Genomic DNA, 24,102 nt, shown 5'->3' with positions numbered 1-24,102 from the left:
TTTAACACTTGTGCAAACTGGGATGGAAGGGAAAATTATGGTGAGCTGCCCGATATTAGTGATTATACAGAATTTACCTGGTTTTAATGTTCACATTCTTACCTCAAGGAGTATCTTACAGATACCGGGTGCAGGAAACCTGTGCTTAGTAGCCTGTTTTGCTTGTCTCTGTTTTCGAACCTCCTGCATGGAAAAGAATGTCACTGTTGACCCAGAGAGTGTCCATATTATGCAATTATCATATGCAAATGATTCAATTAACATAACAGCTTTTAAGTTGACACATGCTTTGTCACTTCATAATATAGATTTACTGGTCTTCAGTCTACATGGAATTACATCTGAATACTTGCTCATTGTCATTCTTTGAAACAAGAGTGATTTCAGGCTCAGACCCCCTGTGAATATCTCTGAGATGACTCATAGATGGAAAAACTGCTAATCAGTGAGGTTAGCAGCTGCAATAAACTGAAAATGAAAGTATTTTTTAATTATATTTTATGCTCACCTTGCATGCCTTTCAGCTTATCTTTGTTCTTTTCAATTTGTGAAGGGAGGCTCTTTGGGAACTGGGAGATATTCACTCGCACCCTGTGCATAGAACTGGTCTGAAAACTCATAAAGTCTGATGGGTCTGTGCAGCTCCTAAAGCCCTCTATCCTGTAAAAGCACATTTTTAATTAATTTGCTGGATCCAGCAGGTTGTGTTCATTTAGCAGAGGAGAAACTCACTACACCACTAAACATCAATTCAATTTCATTTACTTAATAGGAAATGAGAGTTTTGACAAATAGGTGTTGGGCTATGTTTTTAAAGGATGCATAAAGTCTACCTTTCCACATGGCTTTTAGGATCTTTTGAAATGTTTCAATTCTTTTTCAGAATTAGGCACTAAATGCAAGAGTCTTTTGCAATCTAAAGAGGCTTAGTGTGTAACCGAGAGAGGTTCTGGCTGTGTTTTGGAAGTTTCTCTCTTCCTTTTCTAATGATTTCACAGTTTTACACTGTACTTGCAGGGAGACTTCTCATGAGGCATTATTGTATTAACTCAAGCCAGTCAGAAAAAGCCCCAACACCCCCAAAACACACTGAAGACAGAGAAATTACTTGCCAGGTGAAGGCACAGGTTTCTGTGTTGCACACCAAAATTTCTTAATACTAAGCAATACCATATATAAACTGACATTAGTGCCCTTTATATAATAATTTAGCTGTCTGCATGCTTTAAAGGGAAGCAAATATCTAGAAAATATGTGAGAAAAAACACTCCTTACTTTTCAGTTTTTAATGCACTCTGATGTAATCCACATTTTTTAAAAAAATCAAAAATCTGTGAATGTCTTTGGAAAGCATGGTGTTCCAGGCAGGAATCTGCAGTACAAATGGAGAAGGATGGTACCAGGCTTTCACCAGCAAATTAAAGATACAGCATTAAGAGCCTTGGTCACGAGTAAGCATTTTCTTTTACAGGAAGGCACATGATGTGGAATATCCTTCTTCATATTTGGAAAAAAATATTATTTTCAGTTGAGGAAATGCATTTTATAACATTTAAAAAAACATAGCTATGGAATGCAAATTGAAGCAGTGAGCTGAAATTGGAACAGCAAATTCTTTAGGGAAATCAATCAGAATATTATTAAATAGAGGTATTAAGTTATAAACAGCTTACAAGTCAAAATTTTCTGAATGTAAAATGAAAGGAAAAATTTTCCTTTGTAAAATGTTGACCTGGCAGTTCAACAAGTTTAACAGAAAAGGAAATGTTTTGCTGACTTTTTATAAAAATGTAGGAAAATATGTTGTAAAAAATCCAAAACCTTTATAAGCTATTTTGTGAAAAAGTCCTATATTCACTTTGGTTTTGTTCTTCAAGCTTTCAAATTCATGCAAATCCACAGGCTAGAAATATAGTTTGTTACTAAGTTCAGAATTAATGCAATGCATTCAACAATTCCTTAATTTTACTGTGGATTGCATTAACTCCTTGTATTTAGGTAGTCTCAAAGCTGTGCCTTTTCCATCTTGGCACTATGAAACAGCAAAAGGACCAGAAAGCTGAACTGCTGCAGCTCAGTGTGTGATCTTAATGTGTCTGCAAACAACAAGAAGAGAAACACAGTTTTCTCCAGAGTACTATTTGGTGTTGAAGTGATTTAGGTCTGGAAAATCAATCTGTTCATCCTTCTGGACAATTTCTGAAACAAATATTTAGCAAGATTTATAGTGTTGTACATATGCAGGCCAAAGGATTCCACTGGAAGGCAGATTTTTGTAATACCATATAATCAACTACTCAATAAGATGTTTTATTGTTTTGGGGGTTTTTTGTGTGTGTAATAAATGCAATTCTGCAACATGTTTTAAGGTCATATAAATATAACGAATCATTCAACTTTTCATTTCTTCTGTAACTAGATGATTTTATATTATCCTGTTTATAGAATAGATACGAAAACACTGGAGGCCTATAGATGAAAGCAAACAAACAAAAAACTAAATGAAACACCTCCCCTTACACGAACTTTAATTACTGAAATTTCATTTTCATCTTAGTCATTTGAACTCATTAAAGTGTAGACTTTTCAGAAATGCCTAAATAACCTAAGTTCAGCTGAAACCTTAGCACATAAACATCATGGGAAAAGAAGGTTTAAGAATGAGAATCATTAAGGTACTTTTAACATGCTAAGGCTGTTTGCTTGTTGTTAATAGTACTCGTGGTTTACTCCAATCGTATTGTCTGGGAGTATTGTTGCACAGTGGAGTGCCCTGGCACACTTCCTCTCAAGTATCATCTGAAAGCCTTTACACTTGTGCAGGAGATGATGGGAAATAGATAAATGTTCGTGTGCAGCCAGAAGAGCCCGGATCTGGGGTAGGGTGAAGTTTGCAATCGCCATTGAGGAGACTGAGAATATAGATGGAGACTTGGACAGGAAATCCTGCCAGGAGTGAGGAGCTGCACAAGAAAGACTTCAAGGTTTTAAGTTTAAAATGCAAGTGGTTAAAGAGGCTCAGGGCAGCCTTGGTGTCTTGGGCAAGCAGGAGCCCCAAGGGCCAGTTAGGTATGAGCTTACACATAGAATTGAAGGCCCAAGCAATCTATTGTCCACCACTGAGGGCAATGATGGTTTGATGTTTTTAGTTTGGCTTATGCTGGTCACTTGTAGTCTCCTGAGGTAGGTATTTTATCTGCTGTGAAGTGCAGAGGAGTAAGAAGGTGAGCTAGGCTGAGGCCATGCACAGCCCTAAGCAGAGACCCCCAATCTGCTGGTGTCACATTTGCAGCAACAGAAGCTACAGCAAATCTGTGTGTACAGCAGATGGACATTATTTTTAAAGCACAAACCCAGGACACTTTTGTGTCAGTAATTTTTAGGGCTGTGAAGTACTCAGGTGTTCTGCATTCAGCCTACTCTGATCAGCTTTGTGGGGACTCTCATGGGATGTGGTTTTGAAAGCCCTCAAAGCTATCCCCATCCCTGTTGTGGTCATGCCCATCTCTCCCTGCAATGGCAAACTGTGGCATGGCAGTGGCAGAACTCCTCCACCACCCCTGATTTTGACACGAAAGCCTTGCTGCCTTGCAAGGAATGGTGCACCTCAGGCTCAGATTAGGTTGGAGCATGGGCTCATAATGTCTAACAGGAAATTTACAGGGGGAGAAGGGAGAGCAAATACTTTATAACTAGGCAGTTGTGAAAAAATATTTAATTGTTATGAATTTATCTTAATTTATAGAAAATTTTTCATGTAGCTATATATTGGAACGTGCTCATAATTTCACAGGTAAAGTGTCCAGAGTTATAATGAAGAGAAGAGACAGTCCTGGCAAAATTAAGATGTGTCTGCATCCAGACTTCTGCTCCATTCTCTTCATTTTGATAACAGCAGCAAAGCCAGTCAGGGTCCAAGACACCACCATATAGAAGCATGAAGATGTCTGCTATAGGCATAGCCAACCAGAAGTTAATTTTGAAGCCAGGGAAAATAATTATTGCATCTGATGAACTCTTACAAATGGTTGGAACAAGCCACACTGAAAAAAGTTTATTCTCTCTGCTCTGAAACTAGTGCTTCAGTTTAAAAAACTAAAATTAAAATAAAATAGAAGAACAAAGAATGCAACATTTCTTTGAAAAACAATGGGCTTTATAAACAATTCTTAAAACTCTTGTGAACCGTAGAAGAGAACAAATGATTTGTGAATTTTAGAATTACTTCTCAGTCCTAAGTATGGGGTGAATACAAGAGCAATCTCTTCCTCAGCTTGAATTTGCTACTTTTTTTTCACTTAACCTTCTCTAACTGTTATATCATTTAAGACAGGACCAAAAGATCTTTTTAGTTAATCTTATTGATTTTTTTTCAGCATTTTTCTGCTATCTTTTAATAACACAAAACATCTTGCCAGTTCCTCCTTATATGAGAGTTTTCCTGCAAACAGCAGCACTTAGAATTGCTAATAAACCCATTCTAGTTCTTCAATTGCCTTTAAAAAGGTTTTGAACATGGCTGTTCAGGTTACTACTGTCACTGAACACCATGATCATAATAATGAATATTGTTATCTCAGAAAAGTCCACGTTCTCTTCTAACCTGTTGTGCATCCATCCAAGCAGGGTATTCACTTTTTTGATCACATTGGCTCAGCTGGACAATTTTTGTGTAATGCCATAATTTTCTCATTTAATTATGATGAGCTAATAATCCTAAAAAGTGGAAGAATCAGCTGAATTTTTTACTTTGTAGTCAATGGAAAGGTTTCTCCTGTGTTCTGTGTCCTCAACTTATTGCAATTAATTGCAGAATCAACTAGATGAAGTAGAGAAAATGCAGCTCCTTGCCTATTAAGCAAATAGACCTATTTATTCATGTCTGAATAGCAGCATTCTGGAAAGTTTTGTTGGTCTATGTCTGTCTTAGAGCAGGTCTCTCTCTGTAGCTACTCATATCCCAAGAAATACATCTTCTTGGTGGTTTTCCTTATTAATTATGACCAACCACAATCGTTTTTCTGCAATTATTTCAGCAAGAGTACGACTGAACTGAATTAAATTGAGTCTTCATTTCCGATTATGGTGGCTACTCTTCAACATGCCCCTGAGATGTAATTATCTCTTCCTTTGTCACCAAGAGAAACTTTGGAGAATCACCAGAACCATTTGGTAAACACTTTTGTTGCTTTCTATTCATCTGAATCTGTTTCTCCTGATCTACAGCCACAAATTGCTCTGGGGAACTTCTTTACCATGCAAACCTTTCTATCTTTTGAAATGCTCATCCCACATTTTTTTTAAACTCAGATGTCCCTAGGTGGTGCATGGAGATATGGCAAGTCAGTGTTAATTTTTATGCAAATCATGTTATTGTTTTCTTTGTTTACTTGTCAATTTCGAGAGTAAAGTTTTGCTTTTTCATGAAGAATTTATCTTTTTCTGTTGCACTTCTCTTTGTTGTGAGTCTGTTTGTGTCAGATTCTCTGAATTAACGCAGCCATTGGAGGCATGAAATGAAGTGTGCAGGTTTTCCTTTGCCATTCAGTTTCCATGAATAATCACTTGCCAGTTATTTTCTGCTCCCAGCGTTGCTTATTTTCAGTTACACACACGTCAGGAGGTCAGACTCTGCTGGCTGGATAGCTCAGCCCTGAGTAATGCCACTCACTGTGTGCAAGTGCACACTGTCATCTTTGGTAACACAGAGATGGCCCTACGGGTGCAGAGCTATTTGTATAAACTGGACTTACAACGAAAGGCATTCAGATACGTTCTGGAGGTGAAAAGACACATGTAAATTCAGGCTCTTTTCCAACAGAGTGCAGAAGCAGGTACTTAAGTTTAAGCCAAGGGGTTGTAAGTGTGTGCTTCTCCCCTAGGGGTATCAAAACCTCAGTAGTGTTTTGATAGGGTTAATAGCTAATTTTCAAATATGCTGAACCTCCATTAAATTTGTTGAAGTAAACAGAAGCTGCATATGATCAGAGAGTATTGAGGCAGAGCAAGTCCCACCAAAGGGAGAAAAACATTCCGCCCTGCTTGCCAGAATGTCAGGATTTTGAGAAAATAGGTTTGTTTTTAACTTGGAAATTCTTTTCTGAAAATAATATAACCAATTCATGCTGACAGCAGACAAGCAACCTAAATTGCAGCTGAGCTTCAGTGTCATGTATATATATATATTGCTATATTTATGTGTTGTTTAAAAATGCTCATGTTAGGAGAACTGAGAAGCAAATCCATGCATGTAGACTGCAGCAGTTGGTCAGAAAGCAACCATATGACTGGCAATTTTCCAGGGAGACCTGAACGGGGCAAGTTGCATTTATGTGATCTAAATCCACTGGTCGCATTCAGGGGGGATTAACATCTGTTAAAAGTATTATGTTTATCATGCAGGTGTTTCAATATTTGTATTTATTATGTGTTGCAGCAACAGTCTCTGAGAAAACATTCATATAACAATCTGGTTGTTTTATTGTCTGAATCTGTCAGGACAGTCATTTTCTTACTCCAACATTGTGATCCCCTTGCAAGCTGTAAACTATTTAATGAAGTGAGTATATGGAGAAAGATGACAGACTTTCAAACTTTTAGAAGACAGTTTTACATCAGTGACATTAGGTTTTACACTTGGGATTGTTCCTAATACACGTATGGCAAAAATGTTGAATTAGTTTGAAAATTTCCAGAATTCCAATGTATTCCCCTGTGCAGTTCTGTATTTGACATTGCATTCATTTTTTCAATAAACAATACACATAGATTCCAAGATTAATGGAAATAAATATTACATAAAGTGCCTCATAGAAGGGATAATTATATCTGACTTTGAAGAACTTTGCTTCATGTGTCTATAATGCTTTTATTGCTAAAAATTTAACTCTGCATTGTGAGTTGCAGAAAAGGCTGTTGCCTATTGGAAAAAAAAGGAAAAAAGAAAAAATTCAAAAGCAAGACATCTGCTGATTTACATTGCAGTGTAATGTGACGCTGCCAGTAACACAGACAAAAGAGCTATGTTAAAAATTTTAAGGGAGCAAAATCAAGTGCTCAAACCCATGAGGAAATACAACAGTTCAGGTCATCCGTGTGATCTTAATTTGGTCCCCTTGAGTGATGAAGTCTTTATTATATTATCATGGATGGTTTTGTTCACAGGACCTCTTGAATCTGGTCCAGCTCATACTGGAGCTAATGGAAATATTTTCATTGAATTCAGTGAGTTTCAGGCTAGGTTCCAAATGTCCACTATTTTTTTTCTTATTTAACCCATATTTCTTGAAATAGCATAGGTGTATATAATGACAAAGTTTATTCAGTGTATAAGACATGATCCTTGTCCTGAAAAATTTACAAAGTCCCTGTTTGTATAATGAAAAGGAGGTGATTCGTTCCTGTTACCTAAATGGATTGCTATTTTCCTTTGATTAATCAACAAAATGAAAGTTTATTTCTATATAGAGTTCATTGTTTTACCAAAACAAAAAAAAATCACCCCAAAGAACCCCTCTGATAAACTAAAAAGAAAAAAAGGCCACCAAATTGGGTTTTTTGTTTGAGCAAATAATTTATACCAAGGCCAAAGACAACACAGTTCAGCAGTAGAATGGTCTATAGTGGTGAAAAGGGGTATGAAGTAGAGCTGAAGAAACAGGTGTCTTTTTTCCCCTTTAAACATTTGTAGATCAATAGATTACATGAAGTATAATGACTTTGGCTGGATAATTTTCGCTAATAAATGTCCAGCTGAAAATGGTATTTAAGTGGGGTATAATCCCCCAGGAAATGACAGAATTACTGTCAAAGATTTAGAAGGGATGAGATCTGTACTATTAATTTCTTTTAGAGAAGTTCTCCAATGTGCATGCCATTTTGAATGGATGGAATGTCAGTAAATTTATGATCATATTGGTCCTAACATTGGCCATGCACTAGTTGCAATTTAATGACTTGCCTTAAATTATTGAAATATGAAATCACTGCACCAGTGAGGAACACACTTCTATTTCCCACCCAGAATGCTGAGAACTAAGATGAGTTGATATGTCACCACCTCACCATAACACATGCCCTTATATATTCTTTCAGGTGATTTACATTTATTTCTATTGAGGCCTTCAGAAAAGAAGGATCACAATTTATTTTTTACTTTCCATCAGTGATTTAGCTTACTGCATTCAGTCCTCATTCAGTAGGACTCTTCCCTGACCATCCAAGTCTTCCAAAAATATCAACAGCAGCAGCATTATTCTTTTTTTAACTTTTGCATTTATTGGACTTATCGTCAAAAAGAATAAGACAGAAATGTTTATATGTATTATGTGCTTATAATTTTATTCTTTCTTTTGGCCTTCTGAATTAGTAACATCTGTTACCACTGATGGAAAATATCCTCTGGGCCACAGAGGAATCACGGTCACATGTTGCCGCTGGAACAGCCGGTGTGAATCAGCAGTAAGATAGACTCATCACTCTGCACCTAACAGATATAACATCAAAATGGAGCCAAGACATTCCTGTCCAAAGTGGGAGGTAACGGCCTATCCTCTAACTTGAAAAGAGAAGCCTCAAACCATTTCCCAAGTGCTTGCAGCCTTAGAGGCAGTACTTACTTTGTATGATTCACTGTAAACTTCTCATTTTCATCGGCATTATCCTCCCTGATTATTATAAGGAATAATGTGGCCCATAAGCTAACTGTAATAACAATGACAAAGAGATTCAGGAATACAGAGTTCGGAGCATGAGAGGCCTCTGAGTCCTCATGTTTTTTGGTTTGAAAGGGTGGCTTTGGAGTACTTTTCAACATTTTTCATTCATGGCAGGTCTAAAATGTCAAAGATCTGTAAAATAGCATACAAGGTACTGGCCATTGCCCAAGGGGGCTGCAACAAGCAGTCAGCTAAATACTTCCTTGTATTGATGTTGGAGAAATAAAAAGAAAGTTTTGGTTGGCAAAGGGGCAAAATGTCTCCATCTTTGTCAAAATGACCCAGAATCTTTCATATATGGTATCCAGAATCACTCTCTTGAATACAAAGTGAGTGACAATCTCTTACTCAGAGTAGTGTTGTTCTAAATGTTGTGTGCATCAAACACAATGCACACTAGTGAATAAGGTAGCAATCAGGTGTTTTGCTTTGTGATTGCACAAAGTCCAGCACACTTACAACTGGAGCACGTGACCAGGTCAAGTTCCTCAGATGAGCCATTCATACTCTAAGACTCTTAGTCAGAGAGTAATCGAAGCATAAGTTTTTATTTTAGTTTCAGAAAAGTTTTTTTGAAAGACCCATGGTGAAAGGCTCTTTTGAGAAAGTCTGCATGACATGGGATCTTTGAGTCTTACATTTGTAGAGAAGACAATTATTTGTGCAGACCCATTCATGTAGATCACAAATGACAACAAGAGATTATATATAGCTATAAGTATCATTTATATGTTGGATATAATTCCTAAAGAGTGTCTACTTCTGTGCAAAGCTTTAGGTGCATTATATTACTTAGCAAAATCTGTAAAATATTATGGCATCCAAACAGAATGATGAATGATGATTTATGTACTGTATTCCAAGTCTATAAATGCAGTAACCCCTTCTGTTCCATTTATATGTACTTGTGCAAACAGGTTTCTTCATTTCACTGGTATATATAACAATCTTTCATTAATTTATGTCACTACTTTTTAATATTTTCCTTTTACGTCTCTTTCTCCTTTATTTCTGTATTTATCTCAAATGCAACCATTCTGGGTGAACAACCTCCAGAGTGTATACAAAAAAAATGAACAAACAAATTTGAATTTGATTAAGCCAAATTGAATCACTAAGTGCTATAAGACAGTTTTCCTGACTCTTTAATATCATTTATACTGCATAGAAACAAAGGCTTAAAGAATATAAAACCTCATTTCTCAACACTCTGAGTCAGTGTAGGAAACCTGGATTGTGTCCCTAGGAGTGTTTGGCCCTGGTTCGTTACATACTTGTACTAATTCTCCCTTGCTGTTATCTCTTGAGCAATATCATAGCAACATATTTTGCATGGTAGTAAATTATCACAAATGGAGAGATGCAATGTATGGCTAAAAATAATGCCCACATTCTACACAGCTGTTGAGTTTTAACTGAAAAGCTTAAGCAGCTCTTCAGAAAGTCACAACATCTGATCTGTAAGGTGCTATCCACCTTTGCTTTCAGTGGGAGTTGAGGACGTACAGTTCTCCAGAGACCTGACACCTATAGAGGATATTATGGAAGTCAAGTAACTGCCATGTGATAGTGTGGCTCATCCAATAAGGAATGGATTGTTTAACACCGACAAAGTGGAGTGAGTAACCAGCTATCAGAGACATTTTTGACATAGAGCCATAAAGTGGGAAGCGGCATGCCATTATAGCAGGCATTAATGCAGCAGGCAGACTGCTCTAATGATCTATAGATAAAGCAGAAAAAATGTCTTCCTGGCTTAAGTGAATTATTGTTGCCATTAAAGATGATAGCATGACATGGGAGGAAAGGTAGTGCTACTTTAAAATGGAGTATTCCTCCCGCACATTCATCATTAACTCCAGCTAGAAATTGGAGTAACACAAACTCAACCTTCTTTTGTCCAGGTCTGACATTACATGCACACAAGAGGAAAAGATAACTTTTTTACCTGGAAAAAAACACCTGTAGTTGTTCTTTTCCTGAAACCAGATTCAAATAAGAAAACTTTCATACAAATCTCTATCTATATTTTTATCTGCATTCTAGTAGAAACTGTGGTTCCATTGTGTTGGGAACAGCACAACAAAAACTTTTTATAATTTATTACTTGTTAGCAAACAAAGGATGAAATGGATGGCTGTTTGTTTTCTTGTTTTGTCTTCAAAATTCATCTTTTAAGTCATGTCGTCTCAGTTGAGATAAGGAATTTAATGATACCATCATAGGTTAGGCAGGAATGTCATGAGGTATCCAGTGTAGTCTCCTGCAGAAAGAAGAGGAAAAAAAGCACTGCCATCCATGAGATCAGAGCAGGTTACTCTGGGTATATCCAGCTGAGTCTTGAAAACACTCAAGGATGGAGCCTGTACAACATACCAGGTGACTGCTTGTGGCCAGTGGGGTGATTTTGAGTGGGGCTAATTTATTTATTTATTTATTTATTTATTTTTGCCTATGAGTTAGGAGTGATCTCCTTGACTTCCTTATTGCTAAGCAGAGTGATGAGATTGTCATAAGTTAATAGTTTTATAAGACTGAGGATGATGTTGAAGCAATGTAGCTTGATCATACCTGGCTGAGAGAAGACTGAGCTGGCTTTGCTTTTGCTGACTTTCCTTTTTTGACTAAGTTGTTAGGACTGTAAAATATACCAAACATTTTATTTTATCTCTACTCCAGGCCTTTCTACCCTCCTGTGTTTCTTCTATACTTTGTCTTTTCTAAAGAGCATGCTTGCATTTTAGAAATAGCAAAGGGGAAGGGGGGCTCGGTAGGTTTCTGATACCTGGATCATCTATTAAAAAATCTCTTAGGATTTTCCATTCACTTAGATTTGGTTTTCACTCTCTTAGTTGTAGGCCAGAAGAACACACAAAGGATAGATTTTTTTTCCATTTAATGGATAGATACTTCAGTACTTAAAAATTTAGATAATAAACCTATTCCTCTCTCCAGAGGTGCTCTGAGGGTGCTACTACCTGATGTTCTGGGTGCCAGCAGATGTAACCCTAGGCACCAGCTCATGGCCTCTGCTATTTACATTCTCCTGCTTCATTGCTGCACATGGTTATTGAGGTTTCTCTCTGGTATAAGACATCTGTGTTGCTTGTCTAGTTTGAAAAAAAATCTGTTTTCCCAGTATTTGTATGTATAAATTTCTCTTTTAATTGTAATTAAACGCAGAAAGCTTGAAGTGTTTTATTTAAATAGATCAAAACTCAAGGTCTTGGACTGCGTATTTAAGATTGTTAAAATACCCCAATCATTTTCATGTTTGTGTCTCTAAAATTTAATTTTATAATTCAAAAGCCTATGGATTTTCTTAATTTGAAAAATATGGATGGAAAGAGTAATTCCCTTGTCTTAGACCTGCTTTCTTAACCTAGAGATCAGTTCAGTAAATCATACGAAGTGCCCCTCAGCACTTTTCCAACATTTTACAGTGCTTCATTACTGCAGATAAATGTAGTTATAGTTCACATAATACGAACACAGAATTCTTATGCAGGTACTTAATTGAAGCGGATAAATTTTTACGCAGCAGTACTTTGTTCCTCCTAAATCTTTAGTAGTCTGTGGGTAATAATATAAGTGGTACTAGTGTTAGGTGAACTTTTTTAATGAAAAGAAAAAATACTCCACTTTGTTTTGTGTTTTCACTCTCTGACAACAAATGAAATGAAGGAGCCTTATATTCCAAGGAATTATAAAGGGCTAAAAAAACATAGATCTCCATAAAGAAACAACATTTGTAAGTTTTATGGTTAAATCAGCCATTGCTTTGCTGACCAATAAAATGGAAAATGTGTGCTTTTATAGGTTTATAAAAAAGGCAAACTCCAGTTGCATGAAAAATAACTTTCACCGATTGAGTACAGGTGGTGACTTGTTTAAACTCTGAAGATGTAAAGGCTTAGTATGCATGACTGAAAAAGGGAACATGGCACAATAAAAAGTCTTCCTTTCTTTACTCATCAATCCTTTGGGTATTCCATGTCAAATAAATGTTACAACAATTTACAGTAAAAGTATACAGTGGAAGTGCCAACGTTAACACTTCTTAGGATTGGACAAGGTCCAAATTTTTCACACCAATATTTAATGTGAAGTAAAATGTCTTTTCCATTGGAAGTGTCAGCTGTAACATGCTTTCCTATATTTGGCAACATGCTCATGTGAAGTATAAAGTCAAATGCACATGATGTTCCTTTTATTTCAACCATGATAAATTGTGTTCATTTGTTTAAGTGCAAGTGGCAGTTTTAGTGTTCCTACTATAAATTTTGGTTAGCTTCTATTGACATGCTGTATTAAACTTAAGAAAAACAAATTACACTTCACCCATTTTAATTGACTAAAAGTGTCAAAAACACAATAAGTATAACACGAAGGGTCAGAGTCTCAGCCTTCACCATAATGGGTGTCATGGCAAGGATCCAGCTTTTTGTGCATTTCATTTTTCATAAAGTTTTAGTATGAGGCATACGTTTAACATTCACTTCCACTTCAGATTTGTAGCTTAAAAAAATAAAATCTCATGTTCTGTTCCCATTGCTCTCACTGGTAATATTAAAATTTTCTGTTTTTTTTTTTTTAAAGGTGATAGTACTGATGAATATAGATGAACCGTCATAAACATAAGATTTCAAAATTGACTTTGGTATTTGAAAGAATGAATTAATGATTTATGTAGTATAAATGGATTTGTGTCAAAACCCATGGTTAAGACCATAGTTAGGAATCCCTGACACCAGTTTTCTAAATAGACAAGTGTGGTTGAGTGCCAGATGAAACTTGGCATGCCCCATTCCCAAAGGATTTGAATAGAGCCTGCCACTTTTAATGCATGAATTTCATGCTAGAGAGTCTATATCTATTTTTGTCTTCTGGAAGTCTTTACCTGTTTTCTGGATTTTAACAATTGGAGATTAAGGAAAACCACCAATAGACTGCATGAGTATTGGCAGAATGCCCCTAAGCACTGGAATATCTTCATGGAATTTAAACCCTTTGAATGTCTCAGTGTGGAGTCATGCTTATGAATTGTGAACAAGGGATCAGCACTTGTTGCAAGTGCCAGAGTACTTTTTTTCTTTTGCTCTCATTGATGCATAAACCTGCATCCTCTGGAAGAGTTTTGTTCTCAGTCTGAATTTCTAGCTGTAGCAAGGTGGAGTGGTTGGAAAGCAGACAGGCTCAGACTGCATGTAGGACTTTCAGCAAAGTTTAGCAGCTTCCTTGAGTTTCCAGCAAATCCTTTCAACTATGTTCATCTTCTGATGAACAGCATGAAGAGGATGTCATGTGCTTCCAGATATTGACAGACTCAAGTCACGTTAACAACATCATCTTTCTGTTCTGTATATTTAAATCTGGTGAACTCCAGACATGGCTATGCCATGGCAGGCAAAGCCTTTTCCTGCTCCTGCTCACTCTCATTTCTTGTGTGGCTGGTGGTGTAAAGACATTCCTCTGACCTGGGTAGCAGCAGAGCCTGTCTCTAATGCCAGTGGTAAAAAAAGATGGGTAGAGATATACGTTGGCATTATCTGAAAATAAGAAGCAAAATTTTTATCTGCAATGGGTGCCATTTTAGCCTTCAGTGTTTTCTACCTTCTGGAAATTTGATAGGATGTATGAATTCCATATTTGTTAAGGAAGAAGTAAGAGGTACCAGAGGAACTGGAAACTATTTGGAGGCAGTTTATTTCTACTTCCCTAAATAAAGGGAAACAGCTGGGAGTAGATCCCTCACCCTGAGGGCATTGCTGGTCTTTGTGGGACAGGAGTGAGGAGGTGCCTGACTGCTGCCAGCTTGGTTGCACACTTATGCACAGAGAGCAAGGCACTGGAAGAGTGTCCAGGAGAAACCTGAGCCCTCAGCCTGTGCTAGAAACCCAAGTCCAAACCCTGCTAGAAGGAGTCCAATGAGACAACTTAGCCTTGTCTCTCTGAATAGGTGATTTATTCTCATATTTGCAGCCTTCTGCACTTGTGCTCATCAACATTCCTTCACCCGGTTTTGCAGTTGTATCCTGCTGTAGGTGCTTCCTCAGTAAGTCAGCTCCTAACATGCAGCATGTGGAACATTTCTTGATTTTTGAATTTTTGATGTGAAAGATTACTTTTCTATTCAGAGGCACCTGGCTGTATCCATCCAACTAGAAAGTGTTAACGTGGGTGTCTTTTGTTTCAAGGTAAATTTTATTTGCTTTTGGGGGTTTTATGATCCTGTCACAACTTAAACAACTCATTTCATAAAGGTATTTTTAGCTACCAGAAAAGGCTATGCATTCCTCAAGACTGAAAATACATCAGCTGGGATCATATATATACACTATCCCAAAGGGAACTTAAAACTTTCTTCATGAGAGACTGGACGACAAAAACTCTCAAAAGTTATAGTTCGGGAGGTAGGAAACCTAACTAACTCCATGAATATTGTCAACAGAACAGGCAGTGCTGTCTGTAGCTCCAATTTCACACCACTTTTACTGTAAAATCATAGAATATTCTGTTTTCGATATGATTTTCCCAAGATAACCACAGAATTCTTCTTTGTTGCTGGTTTGTTTTGTTTATTTTTCACCTCTGGTGGAATATACCTCTTTAGAGATTTAGCTCTAAAAAAAAAAAAGAAGAAAGAAACAAATAAAAAAAAAAAAAGAAAAACAAAGAAAACGGAAAAAAAAATTATTGAAAATCTCTCCTGTAATCAACCCATACAGCCTTAAAATTTGGAAAAGTCTTGCATCTGCTGCTCAGAAAGTGCCTTTTACTGGGTTTCTAATGATATGCCTAAACTTGGCCAAGCCAAGCACATTCAACACCTTTCACTTCAGCAACAGCATCAAAGAAACTCTATCTGCTGGGATCCCCCCTTAGAGTTTAGCAGTTAATTTGCTGAGTATTTCGCTGGAGCTGAGTATGCTCCAGGCCAGAGTTGGCAGGTTGACAGTTTTCCCTGGAACTGCAAAATCTGGCTGTTGTGGGACAATGTGAGTATGGGGACTGGAAGCAGAGACTACCTCACTTGTTTTTTTTCCATTCATACTTAGGCAGTATAAAGAGAAAAGAAGAAATTCACTGTAACGAAAAGGAGAACCCATCTGGGTGTAATAGACTGCAAAGGTACAGAGGGCAGGACTGGGAATTGATACTGTAAAGGAAACATTTTATTTTTTTAATGTAAAATTAAAATTATTCATTAATGCACAAGCCAAAAAAAGGTAAAATAAACATTTGTACAGGGCAATTGAATTGTGATGGTTCCTCTCTTCTGGTGCTTCACTTTCCTTGAATTGTTCCTTTGAAGTTTATTGTGTATTTGTTTTATATTTTACTTTTATGTGGATATATACAAATAAAATTTGTCATTTTTTGCTATAAGAAGATGCAATATTATACTATCACACAATTATAATATCACAATAAATAATGTGGCAATTGAGCTTTTGACAGGTATAGGATCCATAGACTGAAGCAGACATTTATAAATTTGACCAGAAGATTTCTATATATATCAGAATTGTATCAGAAAGATACAACTACCAGAAAGATCATTCTCATATTACAGTAGGAAAACAATGACTAAAACAAGCAATTATTTATTTCAAAAGCAGCAGTTGAAGGATATTTGTCTCAAATGTTGCTTTGCCAAAATTTGCTTTATTTCTGCCTCTCAAATTTGAAAATAGTACATATATCCAATTTTAATAGCAATGATTTTTTTATTATCTTGACCTTTGAAAATCTTGGCCTAGGACTAAAAGTGGGATATCTTAATAGTCTTGAATATATCTTAATATTCTTGAAAATTGTAAGAATACAGTTTTACTTTTTCATTGAATAGCCAGTTACCAGTTTCATGGAGAATTGATACATACATAACTCTTTCCTTTGAAACAGTCTTGGCTTTACGGTACTCTTGGTGCCAACACTACACTGCAGAAGTCTCTGCCCTCCCGTGAAGCACAGTACTACAATAAATTGTATTATCAGACTACAGCAACCAAGTGCCAGAGAGAGAAAAATGGGTTCACACACAATCCAATCCTTACAGAGAAACACTGGAGTCTCAAAAGCTCAAAAAATTATTTATACCATCCAGAGTGAAAGAAGCATGACAAAGAGTCAGTGCCTTCCTTCACAGACTTCCTCATTTCTCTTTCACTTCAAGGTTAAAGGCAAAACCCATCTGGATCTGGCCGAAGTCAATTTCCCATTGTGTTTAATACAGCATCACCACTACAAATTTCTTGAAAATATTCTGCATTGTGATCTAGGTGTTTCTAGAGGCTGTGTCTCTTGAGTCTTCTCCAAGAGATACTGTGAGAAAAACTCCACTGTACTTAACTGCTACTTATCAAGACTGTGAATCCGTATAATACATACTCCTCTTGTAATTCTCTGCATTGTCTCTTAGAGCACAGTGTTTTCCTGTTATTTAATAAATACTGTCAATCAGCCTCGACATTCTTAGCAGAGCTCCATGCCAATCCTTACTGCTAAAGCTTGTTTGTCACGGGAATGTAAATTTTGCTAGTTCCTCATACAATTATCAAATGATTTCCACAGAATTTTCATCCTACAGCTTCCTTTTAAAAAAAATTTTCTGCATACAGTGTAATAAAAGATCTAAAGTGCCCTCTCTCACTCACACTTACATACAAACACTCCTCTGCCTGTAATTGAGAAGAAGCATCTTCATATACATATTGTGTGAATATAGAAATTATTTCTTATGATATTTGTCTGTTCTTTCCTCTGCTTTGGATCTTATTATGGATCCAGAACTCACCTTGACACTAGCTATAAAAATGTACATACATTTTTCCTGCCAATAACATTCAATTATAAAATTGTAGTCCCCCGAAAATAAACAAAGCTTTCCATTAATCTAGAAAATATTCTGCCAAGTAACTGGTAAGAAATTCCATAGATTTCTTATAGTCAGATGTAGTAACTGGTGATCTGTAGAGTATTCTTCTGTTAGATAAAGACTTTGTCTGTATTTTACCTTTGATTTTCTTTTCTCCTTTTATACATGAAATCAAAAGGCATCTTTACCTTTTATATTTAAATAGAGTAAACCCTGTGTATAAACACTGGATAAACTATACAAAATAATGATTTTTCCTTCCTAACATCTGCATAAAATATTTTAAAATTTAGAAATATTAATAACTCTTGGTTTCTCAGTAGAATAAGTATCACAAAAATACTACAAGCTAACTAGATGACAAATTTATCAGAGAGGCATGTAGGAAGAAATATGAAAATTTCTTCAACTACAAACTTTGAAGCAAGTAAATGGAGGTTGCATATGGCATCACTGCACAACAGAAACAGCTACACTCCTTCTGGCTGCCTGAGAGATGTAATCCACATATCTATTTAAAGTTGTTGATACACTGAGGAATTTGGACAGGGAAATGCAAGAATGCTGCTTATGGAAGTATGGGCTCCAGCCCCTTTGGAAATTTGTCAATAAAATATTATTGCAATGCACCTGTGTGGATTTAACTGGATGTGCCTGAGATTTAGCAGGGATTGGTAGATAGAAAGAGCCTGCTCCAGATCTGTGAACATCCCCGTTTCTGGGAGACCCACTTTTCCAACAGGCTTATGCCACTAAAAATCCAAACACAGATCAACAGGAATGAATGATCTTCATTTACTCAAATAGTTATCCTGCAGTGGGAGCCACTTCAAGATTTTTGAGGTATTAGAGGTTTTCATTACTATTTATCTTAAATTTCTAAGAGATTTATTATAGAAAAAGGAATCAAGTTTTTTCTTATTTTGTGTGTTATTGTTTTATTATTAATTTACAGACTGTTCTTGTTGGCAGTGCTGAACATCATGGATAATTCTTGCTCCAAAGAATTAACTAGAAGGAGCTGAAAATATTTTCCTGCTTGGAACATTTGCCACATCAGGGAAATTAATTAAGTTTGTAGGTATTTATGACTGAAAGCAGGCCAGGGTGAGCTTAGCAGGTTTGATAATCTGTGAGTATAGGAGAACTGTAGGTGTGCCTAACTCACAGGTGTGCCTTGTGGCAATGCTCACGGCAGACAGCTCCCACACGATTGCCTGGAAAGTGCTCCTCAGAATTTGCAGGTTGGAAGCATTGGCGTAGGTGGGGGACCCATAAGTTAGTCTCAGATATCCATGAGCACAAGATATGGTTTTCAATCCATACAACTGCAGTTGCTTTGCTCTGGGAAGAATGATATAGTTTAGCAGGGCAATGTATAGAGATACCAAAGCTAACACATTTGGGTATGGATACTAGATGTTGGCGTTGGGAACTGGGCATCACAAATTTCTGTGGGAATGCTTTGGTAGAAATCTGTGTTTAAGCAGTTCATTTGTTCACATATACTGGTCATTTGCTCACAATTTTCATATGTTCAGCAGCCCAGTTGAATTATTGAGGCTTTTTTTTAATATACCAGATGTCTAGAATGTACATAGAAACAGACAAACTCTTCTTCAATTAAATACAATTTGTAGACTAAAAAGGAAGGTTTTCCCACCAAATAAAAGTAGTATGATAACCCAGTTTACAGTAGATGTGGTGACATGGACTAGATTTCAGGTCTGCAGGTTCTTTATCTCACTGAAAACTATCAAGGACCTGAAAGCTTTTCAACAAAATCTGGCATAGTGCCACAAAAATTCAGTTTTGATAAATTGCTGTCTTTCTAGTAAAACAAGGTTACATTGGAACATTCCTGACTCACTAGATTCGTCTAAACAGATGCTGACAATATGGTTCAAACATACGGGCTATGGAGGAAGACAGGGCAAATTTCAATTTGTATTTGGACTCTAATCCCACACTAAGAAATGTGTAGCCTCACTCCTAAGCTCTGGTAAAGCCTTGATGTGGGATTCGGGTCATGGCCATGGTCAGTTACGACTGAAATTCTTTCCAGAAGAAATTTGTAGTGGCCTCAGTGTAATTCTGCCATCACATTCTCAGCCCTGCGGTGTGAGCGAAGGCGTTCAGAGTGTGCCTTTTACCATCTCTGCCCTGGCCACAGACAGGACAGTGTATCTGGCAAAGTTGCAGGCCAGATGTATGGCTCTTCAGCTTTCCTTTTGGGATATCTGGCAGGGCTTCAGTGGTGTAACTGTGTACTGCCTTCTAAACCTTGATGCACATGACAAACCAAGACTAATGGTTTCCTTTAAATCTGGGGCTGAATACCATCGTTGGCTTTGAAAATTCCGAGAAATATAATTTCACTTTAGATCACTATAAATTTATAACCTGTTGTACAGTGAAGGAGTAATCTCATGGGAAATGAGCATAAACCTATTATATTTTCATTAACAATCTGTTTTCACCATTGACTTAATCCACATTTACTGTTGTGGAATTTGATTATGCATTATAAAGCACCATAAAACAAAATTAGGTATGTATCAAAGTATCCATTTTCCTGGTCATGTTGAATTACTCATTTCCTTTGTTTAAAATCTTGGGTCCTTTCTATCTAACTCAAACAAAGAGAGTCTGTGTGTTTACTGTCATCAACCTGAAAAAAACCATAGCAACTTCTGCTTTCTTTTTTCTCTTCATTAATATATCTTTTCTATGAGAAAAGAAAAGAAAAGAGAAGAAAAGGGAAGTGGAAAGGAAAATGGAAATAAATATTTAAATAAATGTAGCATATTAACCAGATTTGGAAGGGTTTTTTTATACTCAGCACCTTTCTTTTTATTTGATTGTGTAATAGCTGAATATGAAGACTCCCCTCCAGAGCTCAAGTCTACAAAACACACTAAAAAAATTCCGACCTATAGAGTGTAACCCAGTTCTTTGAGCCTGTCTCAGAGGTGTGGAATGATCAGGGGTTTGGGAAGAGGCAGTTAGGAAGGCTTTAAATTTGGCATGCATGTGGTTTTGGAGTAAACCCATATTTTAAAGTTTGATGTGGATTTTTATGTCACTGTTGCTGGGATGGTTATTCTGAAATCTGGAATTCCTTACTGTCACACAGTTATAGCTTCTGTGTTTTGTGAATTAGAGAAAATAGTCTACAGAAATGTCAGGCTACATTTTATGTACTTCATTGCCTAGTGGTCAAATAGTTCTTCTGCATTTAAAAAAATTATTTAAAAAAATGATTACATCTGGTACACCATTAACACAGGAAGTAAGCTACTTGAAAATAAGCTCATTGATCAGCATAAATTAAATATGCTATGTTTCACATAGTCCTCAGGTAGCCGGCTGGTATTTCACAGCAGCAAAAGACTATCAAGAATTTAATATTAGCATTGCAGTTTTGCAAACAGCATTTCAGGTTGGTTAGCAGCACCAGTTTTATAGCAAAAATCAAATCTGATGGTGTTTATCTCTGTTTTTAAAAAGTAGCTGTAAAGTCTGTGCAACACAGAATGACATGATTGTACAGAATATTTTGCATTCACCAATGTACCAGGAGAGAAATATGGGATAAAGAGAGTATAATTGGAAGGAAGAGATTTTATGCATTAAAAGAATTGTACTTATGTGACTGTTCAAAATGGATATTAAAAAAATAAGCAAAATGCTAGCAAGTTTTCTATTTAGCAACTTGCTTTTACCTACTTTGATAATAATGCAATGTTCAAGCACAGAGGAAAAAAGGGGAAAGGTCTTGGAAGTTATATTGATAAACTATGTGTGGATCCCACAGCTGGCATAAAATATCTTGTTTGGGCTGTAAAAATATATTAGTATGTCATGTTATCTTCATAAATTCTTCCAACACATAAGGTGGGTAGTGTCCCCCCGAATCCCAGGGCTCATTACCATTTCTGCCCGCTCCTACCATTCATCAGCCCCTTTGTCATACGCAGCAGGCGCGCGGTTGGGGCCGCAGCATTACGGTTCTGGAGGGGTAGATACTGAGTGAGTTATTAGCTGTGGCAGACAGCCCTGCTCCCAAACACTCCGGAGAAGGTTCTTCACTTAGGCAAGCAACAATTATGATGGCATTCCCAACCTGGGGAATGCCAGAAAGTTCTGAATAGAGCCTGTGGGTTTCAGTTTTCCCTTTACGATGACTCTGATTAGACATTAATCATGATTTCCAGAGCTTTCCAAAGTTCACCAAAGAAGTTCAAGCACTTAGGACATTCACAAGTATTTGTATTCCACTAAAGCAATCCAATTTACATGTTATTCTTGTTTGTAAGAAAGCTATAAATCCTATTTCTGTGTGAAAAGTTATAATCTGAAACCCCAAGTAACTGAGAATTTGTATCTCCAGCTCAAAGTGAAGCAGGAAGGAAACCTGTAAATTAACACAAGATTTATATTCTTTTCCTGGTTGTATGAGCTTAGAAGCAACAGACCATTTTCCTTTTCATCTTCTTTTCCAATTTTGTGCTTCTCAAATTTACACATTCAAAAGTAGCTCTATTTAAAAGGACTGTCTGTCTGCTCTAATGTTTATTTTCTGTTTGCTCTAATGATGAATGTTTGATTTATTTAAAATAAAACTACTACGTTTTTCTTACTATTTGAAGGCAGGGACAATGGAACACTTTTCCAGACAGCTAATACCAGATTAAAAATTAATTAAGTATTTTTTAAAAGTGATGTTGATTGATTTTGATAAATAAAGCCTGAGTGGTCTAGGTATGTGACTATCTTATTTTCAAATTACTTAGGAGGTAAATCAGTTTTAGCAGGAAATTAACTAACTTTGGCCTGTAATAATGTTAAGATTTAAACCCCCTATTTTTTGTTTAGGATTTCACTGATCTGGTATGATGAAGTGACATTTGCTTTTAGCCAAATCAGCTTTGCTGTTTGTTTCACTGCAGCACTAAATCTTGCAGAACTAACACTGGTGACAACTTTCCGTTTTCTGTTTAATACACCACACATTGTCAACAGCAAGATGAGGACTTGAAGCAGGAGAACCACAAGAGGAATTTTTTGGTTAAAATATCTTTGTTTTCATATTTTCAGAGAAGTGGTTAAATTATATAAAATTCTTATGTTCTGTTCTTATAAATGAAGTTTTTATTTAAACTACTTAAATTGGTCTGCTGTTTAGATTATCAGTATAGGATATATATAGATGGGAAAATACCCAAAAATGTTATGATAAAATTAAGAATAGCAGTTTAAAAAGAAAGTATGAGTCAGTTTATGAGATTGTATCATAAAAGGCATTCCCTTTGATAGTAAAGGAAATTTCCTCATCAACTGTGATGCATAACTCTCAGTAGAGCACATATAAATATTGGTCATTTTCAAATCACATCATACATCACACAACTGCAGTTTTCATATCCATTTTTTACATATTTCAGTTCTAATTTGGTCTCCTTCCACTTCCAAACAAAGACAAAAGAAATACCTACGTTTAAAACTGTTTCCCACATATCATTCTCCTGGGCTGTGAAGTTTGAGAGTAGAAGGGAGCAGAAATGAGTTCAGGTGCTCATGGAAAGTGTTTTCCCTTATACAACAATTGAGGAAAGCCTTACGCTGATAATTTCACTTAATATTCTAAGAGAAATTAAGAATTTTTTGCATGAAAACACCATGATCTGCCTGGAAAAATGCTATTCCAGTTTTTGTCTCATAAGCCAGCGTGGGTTTTGAAATTGTGCTCTCCCAATGGTTTTCTTTCCTTTTCCAGTAAGTGCCATGGGCAGTATGCTGTACTTGACTCTCTTTGCCTTGGTGACAAGCAGTTTTGGAGAGAGTGCAAAGTATCTTATACATATTCCTACTCCTATCCTGGCAGTGGGGACACGGAAAGCATGGATGTCAGCCTCCCTGCCAATGCTGCAGCCCAGGCTACAGGTAATTATTCCCACAGAACTCTATATAACTCCCTGCATTGTGATAGTCTAAATCTTTAGTGGTAACTGGTATTCCTAGACCTCAAACACTCTAGATAGCAGACATTATGGGCTCTTGCTTCTTAGGAGGTAATTTTTCAATCACACGAATTTTCTTAACCAGAGCAATTGTTACATATTATATAATTCCCCCCCCTCTTACTTTTTTTCCCACCAAAGTAGTTTACTGTGACAAAATGTTTGGAAAATATCTCTTTCAAAGCTAGACTCTCTAATCACATTGGAAGGAAACAAATCTTTCTCACTCTCTTCATATTGGATTATGTCAAAGATTAGCTTCGATTTAAGCAACATTGTACGAAGTTTTGCAAAGGATTTTCTTTTTAAACTACAACCATATGTTTTTCTCCATTGAAACAGCTTACATATTGAGTATATGAGATTGATTGATGACATTTGCTCCAGTCATTTCACTAGTCATTTATTCATTTAAGGTTAGGTTAAGGATGTTTATTAAATGATTAGCAAAGCAACTCATTGATCATTGTTCCCTGTTTCT

The sequence above is a fragment of the Sturnus vulgaris genome, chromosome 4 (assembly GCF_052056855.1).
Source record: "Sturnus vulgaris isolate bStuVul1 chromosome 4, bStuVul1.hap1, whole genome shotgun sequence".
NCBI classification, from domain to species: Eukaryota; Metazoa; Chordata; class Aves; order Passeriformes; family Sturnidae; genus Sturnus; species Sturnus vulgaris.
The sequence above is the reverse complement of the archived record's forward strand: the minus strand, read 5'-3'. Positions refer to the sequence as shown.